The following is a 14,176-nucleotide window of genomic DNA, read 5'->3' on the forward strand; positions in this document are numbered from 1 at the left end:
TGCTTCAGAAAGATTATTATAGTTTATATAAACAAGCTTCTGTATAGCCATGGGGGAAGCCATTCAAGCCCAAGACAAATAATAGATAAGCTATGTAGAATCCCATTGTATACTACAGAGCTTATCTGTTATCAGCTGTATATCCTTTGCCTTTTCTCGTTTTTCAGCTTTGAGTGGCTGCCCCCACAGCTAACCAGCAGCTTGTTTATATAAACTATAGTAGAGTTGCTGAAGAAAACACACCAGTGCATTATATTTTAATTAATTAAATATACTTTTATTTATTGATGTTACTGTTCCTTTAATAGAAAGGCAAGTAACAAGCAATAACAACAAAAAATCCAGAAAGGCAGAAAGTCTAATTCATTTAAGGGGACCTGTCACCCAGACAATTAATCATAAAATTAATCATAAATCATAAAATTAATCATAAAACCCAAAGTCTTTTTTAATTAATATATCCAAACTTGTTATAAATGTATTTAGAAATCTCACTGTTAATCATATATCCCCTGCCCTCCATGAACCCCCTTCCATCTCAACATCAAATTGTGTAGCCAGTGCAGGTGTATCAGGTCCACAATTCTGACACATAATCAAGATTTTGTCACAATCCAAAATTTCAATTTCAAGGTCTGTAAGGGTGGTGGAAGACGTGACTACTGGGGGAGATTAGTTGCCCAGCTACAAATCACCTCTTCTTCGGGCAACTAATCTCCCCTTAATGCCTTCCCGCTGGCTAGAATGTAAATTGCCAGTGGGGTGGCACTCAAATCTCTTTGGCTTTCCAAATTCGGCCGAAGTTTCCTCATGAGAAAAACTAAGCATTCTGAGTGCCATCCCGCCAGTGATTTACATTCTAGTCAAAGGGAAGGCATTTAGAGGAGATTAGTCGCCCGAAGAAGAGGGATTTTTAGCTGGGCAACTAATCTCCCCAAGTAGTCACATCTGCTATCACCCTTAGTGCTCTAGCACTTTTCTCCCCATTTTTCTTAAACGACCCCCAGGTGTAAACTAATTCTTTGTTGAGTTTTAGTTCTTTAAAGGATAAGTAAACCGTTAAAATCAGTGAATGTAAAATTGAAGAGAGTGCTATTCTAAGAACTATTGCCAATTACATTACTATGAAAAAATTTTGTTACAACAGCACCACATTCTGGTCAGTTTCTGACAAGTCTGACCACCATCTAGTCAAATAAGTTGTCAGAAGAAAGATTTGAGAAAGGTTGTTTTCTTAAGCAGAAGAACACCAGAGCAGCCTCTTTCTTTCTCCTGACAACTTCCTTGACTACTTGCTGGCCAGACTGGTCTGAAATCGACCAGAAGGTGACGCTGTTGTAACAAAATTAATTAATATTAACAGTACATATTTATTTTAATATCTTGAAATTAAAAACAAAATAATGAATGCATGTACATTGTAAAAGTGCTTAGAATAGCACCCTCATCAATTTTACATTCACTTATTTTAAAAGTTTACTTATCCTTTAAGGAATTCTCTCCCCTAAAGGAAGGACAAAAACCCACAAAATGCAAAAAGGAAATAAAGCATGGTACACTTCAAACTCATACATTTCCACTGCATTCTGCTAGAACTCTAGCCACTGATTTATGGATTTTCTCTCCATCTGAGTTAAACTTTTATAGCCTTCCCCATTCATTAAAAAAAAAACCTTAGGAGATACAGCTCTAAATATCTAAATATCTTGGACTTTTACGTTCTGTTTAGTAAGGTTTTGATATGATTGGCATTTATTAAGGAGCACACTTACACCAGGTCGGATGCTCTTCAGCCACATACAGTACATACAATACTGTAGAGAACTGAATACCAAATGGAAGATCCAGCAGGGTAGATATCCCCTTTACCCAATGCTGGTCAATGTGTTAGAACAGGAAATTGCAAACACGAGCAGCCTGGCACCAAACAAACCATGGAACACTCTGCGGGGGTCATTTGTAAACACTGAGCAAATTTGCACCTGGGCAGTACCCCGTAGAAACCAATCAGTGATTAGCTGTTTTAAGACAGCTGCAGGATGAGCTCTCAAAGCAATCATCTGATTGGTTGCCATAGGCTTCTGCAAAGGTGTAAATTTGCCCAGCGTTTATAAATGACCCCCTGTGACTGCTCCTTCTGGTTGTGTGTCCAAGATTGAAGACCTATGTACATTTGCGTATTACGTATCAGATTGACAAGCCTTGTATTACATGGTGGCTAAGTGATGATTTAGAAGAACTTGATGTGATTGATGCTTTTTATGTCAATTAAGATTGTCTTAACCTTCATTTCTCCAACAATCTACTGTGTGTAAAAACCAAAAGAGTTTTCCATCTTAATATCTGCACAGTTCTTGCACCTGAACAATTATACTTCCCTGCTGTACAGAGATCTAGCCTTAACCTCTCATAAACATTTTCACAGCTCTGTAAATTAGTCCCCTAACACTCTTTGAATTTTAAAAATCTAAATTTAATGACCTCATTCATTTTTTTGGCCTTAACTGCCTGTTCTACATAAATAAAATCTTCTGGCATCTCCTCTTTCCCACCCAACAGATCCTGCTGTTAACTCATCAATCATTTTTATAATGTCTTTTTTAAACCATTTAGGCTCTTGAGCCAAATCATCAAGAGGAGTTTATTTTTAACACAGCTTCATTACAAACTCAAGAGATGTCATATTTAATACCAAAAGAACTCTGACAGCTGAAAAGAATTGTAGCCACTTTCTGGGGAATTCAATTTAAATACAAATAAGAGTAAGCTTCCCCCATATACAGAAAAGCCACAACCCTCCACCTGCTGGCAAATATGAAAAAAAGTATATCTACCAACAAAATATAAAATAATTATTTTTTTGTAACAATGTATGCTCTCTGCTATGCAGTCAGGGCTTTGGGTTTCCTATTGACCTGAGGTTTGGAAAGCGTTATCTTGCTTTGTGGTAGACTTATGTGTTAGAGTTCTAAAACAAACACACCGTTGGGACATATAAACTTTAGTGCAACTTGTATAGAGTTATAAAGGACAATTACAGTGAAAGGGTTTGCTTTGGTTTATATAGTATTGTGTGATGCTTATTAGAGGCTCAAATCACACTGATCCTTTGTTCTACAGTTTGCTTGGGACACAGCTGACTGGGACAATGATGGGCATTCACCTTTTGTTACTCTGAAACAAAAGACCATACTATGATGCACATCATTATGATAAACAAATGGAGCACATATTTGCAAATTAGGAAATAAAATTTGGATTTTGCAATGTAATGTAACCATTTGCTTATACACTCTCTTAAAAAAATATATTTTTCCAATAAATCCCTTTGCTATGTGAAAGATAATTTTTAATGCAAAGTGCCTCCACCTAGTGGGATCCAGCGATGCGCTAACAGTGGCCCCAGATGATAAAACATACCAAATAATAAAACACACCAGTGCGGCAAACAAATATAACTTTGTATACAAATAAAGAAAAGTAGAGAAATGCAAACTGTATTAACAATATCAACCCTGACCTGAGGTACCCGTGTTGTCTTTCCAATTCCTGGCACAGTCTCTACCCAGGACACAGTCACACACTACACTCCTGGTGGACAAACACAATCATTGTGCCTTCCCAAGAACCCTTTACCTCAGGTAGGCTTCCTGCCCCAAAGTACCTCTCCCTTTGGACAAGGCAGTAGTTCCCTTGTAGCAGGCTATTGAACAAAACCTGTTCTCACACAGGGGACACATGCTGGAGCCTTCCAATACCTTCCATCAGGCAAAACACTCACCAAGGACTCACACAGAGCTGGTACAGGCATCCACAGCATCTCACAGAAATCTTAAATCTTCAGACCGATCTCCAACACTCATCTTTCTCAGGGATCCATCATAAGGCAGCTCCTTTCACATTCTCTCCATTACCTCCAAGCTCCAGACAACTCTTGGGTCGAGCTCCCACTCAATTAATGGGGTTTCGGTATCCCCAAGCCCACCAAAGGCCTCGCACCCTTGTGGCTTCTCTCTGCTCCAGCTGCATCCAACCCCTCCTGGGGTGGAAAGGAAAAAAGACTTAACACATGGCAGCTCAGCTTTATAAAGAAATTGGGTGACAATCACACCTTCTGGCCAAATCTGAAATCTGGCAGTTCTCACTTCACTTGGGACAAGGGAGTCACTCCCCCTACCATATCCAATTTATGTACAGCACTTAACTGGCCACAGCAGGGGATTTCTGACTATGAGGGATTGTCAAACCATAGGCGAACATAACCCTATGGACCCCTACATTAATATTCATCGACATTTACACAGTATTACATCAAAAATACGCATAGCAATTTTATTAAGAACTGTTTTGAAATTAGTGCCATTTTTATTTCAGTAATTCCAGTAAGAAGTATAATTATACTGCTCATTGTTCTAAATATATTGCTAAATACTTTTGAGAGTTCACAAACCTTCAACACTAATATGAGCAATCCTGTAGAGACGGGAAATCCGCTACTTAAGAATTTAATGTTACTGTACAATGATTTGTCTTGGGCAGCACATTTTCCATATACCATATATCTTTATGGGAAATAGAGAAAAGAAGGATAGGAATGTTTGGATGCTTTCAGTCTGTTAAAAAGAGTTAAAGCTCTCCAGGTGCTATAGGTCTAATGGAATATATATTATCTGTTATTTGTGACTCACTCAACATATACAGTATGCATATTTTTTCAAGCCCAAAGTGAACTCTTTAGTTTTCTAAATGATGCAATGATGGTTTGATCCAATAGATCAGGTTAAAATCATTAGACATCAGTGAATCCTTCATACCTTTCACGAATCGGCACCCAAAATCCAGAACCAATGCTAAGCTCCCTGTTCTCGGCTCTTGTTTCCGCCTTTAACAGCCGCCTTTCACCTCGGGAGGAGCCCTTGGCTAATTGGATTCTGCCAGGTCTTATTAAGAGAGGAGCCAAGCGAGGGTTCTGGACGAGCAATTGGGCACGATTGTAAAGCAAAGTCTTCGGGCAGAAAGTCACAGTTCAAGGATTAGACTAAATTGTTGTCAAATAGGACGGGTGGGTGGGGGCAGAATTCTCGAGTCAGACAGGCAAGGGTCAAAGCCAGGAGATCAATCAAGAGTTGCCCAAATAGGCACGGGTCGGGTCACAGAGAGCACAGAGAGTAGAATAGTCAGATTACCAGGCAGGGGTCAGGATCACAGAAGTCAGAATAGTCAATCAGGCAGGAGTCAAAACAGGAATCAGATAACAGGGTTATGCAAGAATAGCACCCAGAAATTAGACAAAGTCCCTTTAAATAGGTTTGAATTTCGCGCCATTGCACGCTGACGTCATAAAGTCTGTGTCAATGCGCCTATAAATATTGGAATATAAATATTGGAATTGCGCGCCACGCGTCCAGCAGTACTGGACCGTATTGCTATTGCTTTTTCCAGCTGGATAGAAGTCAGGCTGGTTAAAGGCAGGTCTGGTGCCCAGAGCACATAAGCAAGCAGTGGAAAAGCACAACCCTTGTGAGAAAATGAGTTGCTACCAGCACAGAGACAGATGCAACAACTGTCAAACTCCCTTCTGTAACAACAGGACAGCATCCATGGCAGGAGAGGAGAACCACAGCAAGGGCTGAGTACATTAATGCTGTAAAAATTGTATAATCTCTACTGCAATGTTTGTGTTTGCCCACTCTAGCATGGCACCAGTAACACAAAGGTAGATCAGGCCAAAATGTTTACAACATAAAAACTTTGCTTTAAAATTCATCTTTGACACAGGAATGCTCCTTACTTAAATAGTTAAAGGAAAACTATGCCCCTGAACAGTGTAGGTCTCAATAAAAGTATATCACACAAAACAACTCATGCAAAACTCTTTTTCATATAAATAAACCATTTTCATATTAATATACTTTTTAATTAGTATGTGCCATTGGGTAATCCCAAATAGAAAATTGCCATTTTTAAGAGATACAGGCCGTTCCCTGGGATCCTACAATTCATGGTATACACAAACTAAAACAAACAAACAGCGCCCCCAGCCGCAAAGCACCCTCTGGCAACCCCCCCCCCAGCAGCAACCCCCCTCCCGCCCCCCATACCAGTCACAACCCCCTCTCCCCCTACTCTTACCTATTCCTTCACTCGTCAACGACCAGGGCCAAAGAGGGAAGTCGGGGCTTTGACCAGAGCCAGGGAGGTAGGTAGAGCTGCAGTGCTGCAAATAGGAAGACGGGGCCCACATAAGGGGGAGCCGACTGGGTTTTTTTTCCCCAGTGCCCCACTGGCCCAGTCCAACTCTGTGTTAGGTCACATGAGCCAGTTAATGGACAAAGTATTGTCTTTTGCTTCCTCACTTCTTCCGGTTACATTTAGAGCTGCCGTATTTCTGGTCAGGTGATGAGGCAGCACAGAGAATATCATAAAATGGTGACTCAAGAGAAAAGTAAAAGGGCAATATATATTCCAGTTTTTTAAGATTCTTTAATATACCACTTATGATGTAAAGTATCTAGAAGAACACATCTCCAACAACTGGAGTATATGAACCCCAAAATGTTTCTCAATCCTTATTGCCTGTTCATGTACCTCATCCAAAGTACTACAAAGACTCAATATGCAGAAAATAGATGGAAACAGACCAGGAACGCAGTGCTGTGCTGCAACCACTTTTTTATTCCACACTACATGTTTTGAGCAGATTTGTCCTTTATAAAGTGTCTGCTCTAAACGTGTAGTGTGGAATAAACAATTGGTTGCAGCACAGCACTGCATTCCTGGTCTCTTTCTATTTATTATCTGCATAATGATTTAAACCATCTGTTGCTTAAGTATTCATTTAGGGGTATAGTTTTCCTTTAACCTAGACACAATGCTTCTCTATTGAACTGCCTAGCAATACACTTGTTCTCTTTCACGTCTTTTATGAGTTTGTAATAATTTCGTTTTTTCTATAAATATTTTTAAAATTATAATTTAAAACAACGAACAAAATACAAAAACCCCATAATGCAGGATCTTTTTTGTTTTGCTTTTGTGACCTTGTTATATTACAGTATAAAATTTAGGGATGCCCCGAATACACTATTTTGGATTCAGCCGAACCCCCTGAAATCTAAAGATTCGGCCGAATACAGAACCGAATCCGAATATTGATTTGCATATTTAAATTAGGGGTGGGAAGGGGAAAACACTTTTTACTTCCGTGTTTTGTGACAAAAAGTCACGAGATTTCCCTTCCCATCCCTAATTTGCATATGCAAATTTGGATTTGGTTCGGCTGGGCAGAAAGATTCGGCTGAATCCTGCTGAAGAAGGCCGAATCCTGGCCGAATCCCAAACCGAATCTTGGATTCGGGGCATCCCTAATAAAAAGTATATAATTGTTAATACAAGGCCTTTGCTATGCCAAGACATGTCTAGTAAAGTGTGCCTTCTGCTGCACCACTAATTGTTTTTTTTTTTAATTTTCCCTAATTTGAATCTAACAATGCATTTAACTTTATTAATCTGTTCCATTAATTGTAGCATGTATTGGACCTACCTTACACTTTCACCACTTGAATGCCTGAATTTTATATAGTGCCTTCATTTTGTTCTGGCTAAGGGTTGCAAAAGCTTGCCAACATTTGCATGCAGTGGCTAATGTTTAAAGCCCTAGATACTCTTTGGGTCTGAGACTCATTACAAGTGCAACACGTCATATATGATGAACACTATGCTATGTTTACCTGCCCCAAACAGATTCTCTGCTGTCTGTTATGCTCTGCATAAGGGCTCTTACACATGAGCATTCTGACCTGCGCTCCCCTGCGTTCCGTTTTTTGGCGTTCAGCCGCAGGGGAGCGCAGGAATAGATGTAAGTCATTATTTGAAATGGGGCTGTACTCACTCAGGCGCGTGTAGGCGCCGAACGCAGGTTCAGACGCAACATGCTGCATTTTTCCTGCGTTCGGCGTCTACACGCGCCTGAGTGAGCGCAGGTCAGAACGCTCATGTGTAAGAGCCCTAATAATCATTCTACCTGGATTTTGGTAGCTAATTAGAAGGTTGTCTTCTTCATGTGACTCAAGTATTTTTAAGGCGCAGGCAAGTAGAAATGAGTAGTGAAATTAGCAGCCACATATCTATAATTATTACACTGAATACACTACTGGTGTTCTGCTTTTTAAGAACATACTTTGAAGGTCAAACTGTGCTCCTTCCTACGGAACTAATCCAGGAAAAAAGATAATTTTTCTAATGTTCCAGTTTATAAAGCAAGATTACAAGATTACAATATAGCATTCAGCAGTTGATTTCAGCCAGAATGTCAGTGCCTAATAAAAAAGAACACTCTGAAGCTCCCAGGGTACAGAAAAGTAGATATTGCTAAAGACAGTTGCCAAGGTCTTAATATGAATCTAGAGGGTATCAATATTCAGTGATTAACATTTGTTTACATTCCTAGGAACAACTAAAATACCGTGCATTTTACAAAGTGCACTTTTTGGATGCAAGTTCCCATGTTTTTTTCCCACAATGCAGTATGTTTTGGCATTCATCCTTTCACTACCAGATTCTCTACCTTAAAGTTCTCACTATGCTCATTTCATGAGGATGCACAATGGGCTTCTCCTGGTTTACTAGTAAGATAAGACTTTGAGTAAATAAAATCATGTCTTTATGACTTTTGAGTGGAAGCAGCAAAATTATATATGCTCTATTTAATATTATTCCTTTAATATCACCTGGGCATAACCAAAAAACTTGTCCTGCAATGTCTAGCCTTTACCCAATGAACCTTATATAATAGCTGCTTGTTCTCCTCTTAAAGGTGGCCGTACATGCGCCGATATTATCGTACGAAACACATTTTCGTACAATATTCGGTACGTGTATATTATGAAATAAGCTGACTGATATCAGCCGAAGGCTTGGATATGCCGGCTTGTTGAACGGCACAGGTGGAAAATTCTGATTGGGTGCCTTTGAACACATTCTACACGCATGTATGGAACCAAACAATCATTTTTGGAAAGATCTCTTCCAGGAAAGATTGTAATTGTTATGTCTATGGCAACCTTAATACCTTTATTTAGTTCTAACAAATATTTTTGCAACTAATTAAACACACCTTAAAATAAAAGCTGTAATTGCTACTGTTCTGTTAACAACATATTCCCACCTGGATAGTTTATTTGGCATAAGATTAGGTAAGCATCATTCAATGCCATTGCTGTACAAATAAACAGAAAGAGTAATACTGTTAGTGTCTCTCACCATTACTTTCTCTTCCTGGACCTGAACATGGTAGTCCTGACATTCCCTGGCATTCATCTAGGTGCTTCTTCCAACACTATGAAAACATTTTATTGCTTCCTATTTCTTATTTCTTCACATTGAGGTTTTGAACTATTGTCATATTTCAGTCCAAAAATATCTGATATCAGATGTTTACTTTAAATGCAGGGCTGGCCTTTTCAGATACTATACAAAGCAATCTTTTAGGTCTCTGTGAACCAAGTAAACTTTTCAGTCTCTTGTATTCTCTGCACGTTCTTAGAAGGGAAGGCCATTATGATGCCCTTTAACAACAGCAACGTGTTTATACTTTGCTCTACGCTTTTACAGTACTATCTGCACCCTTGCAGATCATATGATTGCCTTATGAATGCAGTTCACTATGCTGTTGTTCCCATTCATTTGGGCCAGAGTAAGCCTGCCTAATTTGTTTTAAATCTTGGTCAGTGAATTTTACTGGGCACAACACTGGAATGAGTGAGGCAAAAATGTAAAGGTTACAGTTATTTGTATTCTCTTGTTAGGAGAAGGCAAGGCATATTTACCAAAAGTTATGCACGCTCAGGTGATTGTATATACTTACCTAAAACCCCAGGCCGGTGCTCCTATCAGCAGAAAACTGCACTGGTCCAGGGGTTCTTCCAGCAAGCACCGCTTCTACTTTATTCAGATTTCCTGGGGCAGACACATGCCCAGTAGAACGAAATTGCCAACATCTTTATTTATTTATAGGGATGCACCGAATCCAGGATTCGGTTCGGGATTCGGCCAGGATTCGGCCTTTTTCAGCAGGATTCGGATTCGGCCGAACCGACCCGAATCCGAATTTACATATGCAAATTAGTGGTGGGGAGGGAAATCACGTGACTTTTTGTCCCAAAACAAGGATGTAAAAAAAAATCCCCTTCCCACCCCTAATTTGCATATGCAAATTAGGGTTCGGATTCGGTTCGGTATTCGGCCGAATCTTTCACAAAGGATTCGGGGGTTCGGCCGAATCCAAAATAGTGGATTCGGTGCATCCCTATTTATTTATAACGTTTGGCTTTTTGCACTACTGTGCATGTGCAACAGCGCAAAGAAAGAAGAAGGAAGCCGACCGCGCCGTGGAGCTTGCTGGAAGAACCCCTGACCGGTGCAGTTGTCTGCTGATAGGAGCAGCGTCCTGGGGTGTCAGGTAAGTAAGTACAATCACTTGGGAGAGCCTAACTTTTGGCACCCTGAGTAAATACCGACTTTCCTTCTCCTTTAAAAAAAATTTTTTCATCAGGAGCACATTATGTTTTTTAACCTTGTTTTTTGGTGGTTGTAAACCCAAAATATTTACTTTATTTCCCCAGATGCTGTGTAAATCCAGCCAGATAAAAGAGAAATGTATGTTTATTTACAGGATTAAAAAGGTGAGGATAATGCTTCAACAGACTTGCTGTATGTCACTAAGTAGTTAATTTGGAACCAGGCAATATATGGAGAGAGTATTATGGAATAGCATTGCTCAGTACTGCAGCCTATAGTCTTTTCAAAATGCTGTGTGAGCACATTCATCACAGGCTTCACCTTTCCTCCCTCCTCTTTCATAGGCTTTCATAGGCTCATATCCTTCCATTGTGTCTGTGTGGAGTTGAGAACTAAAGCCATTAACCTTGAGATTTCCTAGTGCTCCTGTGCACTGCCCTGCTGGGATAAAAGCTCTGTTCTGCAGCTCTACTGGCAGGTAATAATTCTTACCTTCCGTGTTGTGATCAGGAGACACGTCATAGCTGAAATGCTGAATTACTTATGCTAAAGGGAGCTATCAAGAAATAGCAGTTCAATCCCTGCCACCTTGACATTTAGTAATCTCTGTTATCTAGATTTTCACTCTGGTATAGTATCTGAAAGTGAATTTAGACTAGTGTATGTTTGTACCTGCAACAGAGGATTTTTTTTGGGCAAAATCAGTATACAGCAGGAACACAGATTTTGGACAATACCCCTATCAATGTCCAACAATAGATGTCCTCTGTAATGCATCATCCCCTTCTACAAAAGTTTATCATATAATAATGAAAGGTTTCCTGGAGAGCATGCTCTTCAGCGAACCTTTCATTATTATACGAGACCCCTATCATTTGTATTGAAATGATTTGTCTGTTTTTACAACATGTTTATTGTTTTTTCATAAACAAGTCAGCAATGGAACAGTACATAGACAAAATTCCAAAATATTGAATGAAGAAGCACAAAGATACGATAAACAATGATGATCTTCATGAACACATCTAGATCCATAAAGATCTAACAAAAATCATAAAAATAAATCTGAACAAAATAAACAATTTACATTAGAGAAAAGAAACAATACATACATGCAAGAAATAAAAACATTAGAGTACTTAGAGCATTAAATGGGAAACAATTAGATAATTTCCATTAAATATTTTGACATACATTCCCTTATTTAGATAGACCTTATGAATCCCAATTTAGTCAGCAATTCCTTATTGGGTTTATCAAATAAATCCAGATATCGGGACCATATACAATAAAAAAATAGACTGACTTTTCTTTCTCAAAGTTTTATCTAAAAGCTTCTTGTAAGTATGACTGACTTAGAGAAAAAAGAACTTCCTTTAAGGTGGGGATTTCTTTCTGTATCCAATAAAGAGATATAATTTTCCTCATGGCACTCATGAAAAGGTGTAATAAATTCAATACCTCCTTCTCTAATTTCAAGGTTGGGTTGTCAAAAAAAATATCACCCTCTATTAAATCTAATAAAGCAAAGGTTGGGTATAATTTAATTTTCCTCTAAGCTAAAAGAAATGAACCTTTCCAATTTCTCCGATACTGGAGAAAAGAAAGGGCAAGACCAAAAGTAGTGAAACACATTCTCAGCTTCACATTTTGGACAGTAAGAGCTATTGTTAAGGTTATCAATGCTTTTATAATAGGAACCATAACCCTTATGGATTAACTTTAAATGTTGCCGTCTCCAGTTCTCAGCTCCCAATTTAATATTATAACTCTTCAGAGACTTAAGAAGTTGGACTGATGTAATAGAATAATCCAAGAACTTTGACCAGCAACTAGCAGAAAGCTGTACAGGATCATTCATTTTTTGAAGAAAATTTTGAAAATTACTAGATATAAAATTAACTTTATCACAAAAGGGGAGTTTTATAAGCTTATTGATCAATTAATAAGTCAAGTCATGACTCACAAGAGCTAATGAGCTAGCATTAAAATAAACCCTCAAATGTTCTTTAATTTGAAAATATAAAACTCTCTCCTTATCAGAAAGGTTACATTTATTCGGTAACTCTTCCCAAGAAGAAGCTTTTCTTTATCCAGATCCAATACATCTCTTAGCAAAGTTGGAATATTATTCTTAAACCCAAGTAAAGGAAATGATTTGCCAATATAATGAAAAGGTTTATCTATACACTGCTGCAGTGCCCTGGTCAGTCGCATGCATGTCAAAAAGGATGCATGTTTATCAGAAAGCATGCACGCGTGGTGCACGAAAAGGAAGTGTGCGCATGCGCAAAAAGTACCCATCCAACGGACAGAGAGGTGAGAGGGGACCGGACTAGGGGAATGAGGCAGAGAAGGCCGTCCCCCCAGCTTTGCACACTAGGCACATGGCTACCCATAGTTCCAGCCCTGCACTGCTGTGCTACACTGCTCAGTTGCACTTTACAAATTCCATACTTTAAGATATTGTCAATGGATAAAGCATGCTGGGAACTGCAGTCCATTATCCAATATTGCTTAATAAAACTTTCCCCCAGTCTTCCACAGCCAGCGGCTGCATTAACATGTAAAGTTACCCTCCAATGGGAATCCCAGCTAATATGGCTCCGTGTTCTTTGATCCTGCACTGGAGAAGATTTAATTTATCCTCATGTTTAATTACTGTGTACAAAGACAAAGCCAACATTGCATAAGAATCTTGTTTGTAGTGGAACACCAACATGCCTGTCATAGTGTCAATAAAGCAGTTAGTTGTGGAACAAACCCAAGGCAGCAAATTGACTGCAGTAATCTTTATTGGGAAGCAGAGTTACACAACATGTTTCGGGCAAAGCCCTTGCAGGTTTTACTAATACCTCAGACAACCTGGCCTCTCAGATGATTTTTCCGATATAATTTCCATTAACTTCTTTAAAAACGCTGCTCAGTTGACCTCGTGAAAAGCACCTCATCACCATTTAGAGTCTGAAAACTACAAAAGCCACCAGAAGGCACATTTAAAATTTTAGCAAATGCCAAAGTCATTTCAACCACATACTGTGCAAAATGCCAAACAATCTTTCTGCCTTGTGTGATAAAAAGTATAGTCAAAGAAGGGCTTTCTGGATCTGCCACAGCAAGTACATACTGTATCTGCTTTCAAATTTATAAATGCAGAAGTGCAGCCAGTGATTATTGCTTTCTGATCACATACAGCAAGGAGAATCTGTATGGCATTATAGAAGTTGACTTCCATATAAACAAACCATAACGTTTATACTAATTTCTACTAACTGTGTGTTCATCGCTTCCGCTTCCAGTTAGTAGAAATGACTATAAGCTGTGATTCATTTGATTTCAAAAGTTTAAAAGAATTACAAGAATCTGATTTATGGATTTGTATTATATTATTGTATATTTAATTTGTAGGGGCTAGTGGTGCATGTGCTTGTTTATTTATTCACATTTTGAGTTAAAAAGCACTATACATAATAATTCATCATGGGGCAGATTTATTAAGGGTCACATTGAAAATTAAAATTTTTGATTTTTTTTTTATGGTCAAAATTTGATTTGAGTTTTTAAAAAAATTAGATTTTTGAGATTTATCATACTCTGGCCCTTTAAGAATTCAAATTCAACTATTCGCCACCTAAAAGCTGACTAATTACTGTTTAAA

At 38.7% G+C, this 14,176-nt stretch overlaps 1 long non-coding RNA gene across 1 annotated transcript in view; it reads left to right on the plus strand.

The window, feature by feature from the left end:
* LOC121396472 overlaps positions 1-11,694 on the plus strand; it is a 42,619-nt gene extending 30,925 nt beyond the window's left edge. Inside the window, exons 2-3 of the long non-coding RNA XR_005963057.1 lie at positions 10,623-10,682; positions 10,863-11,694. This is a non-coding gene — a long non-coding RNA (uncharacterized LOC121396472). The remainder of the gene's footprint in view (positions 1-10,622; positions 10,683-10,862) is intronic.
* The last annotated feature ends 2,482 nt before the right edge of the window (positions 11,695-14,176 follow it).

Source organism: Xenopus laevis, chromosome 7S, assembly GCF_017654675.1.
Source record: "Xenopus laevis strain J_2021 chromosome 7S, Xenopus_laevis_v10.1, whole genome shotgun sequence".
NCBI lineage: Eukaryota > Metazoa > Chordata > Amphibia > Anura > Pipidae > Xenopus > Xenopus laevis.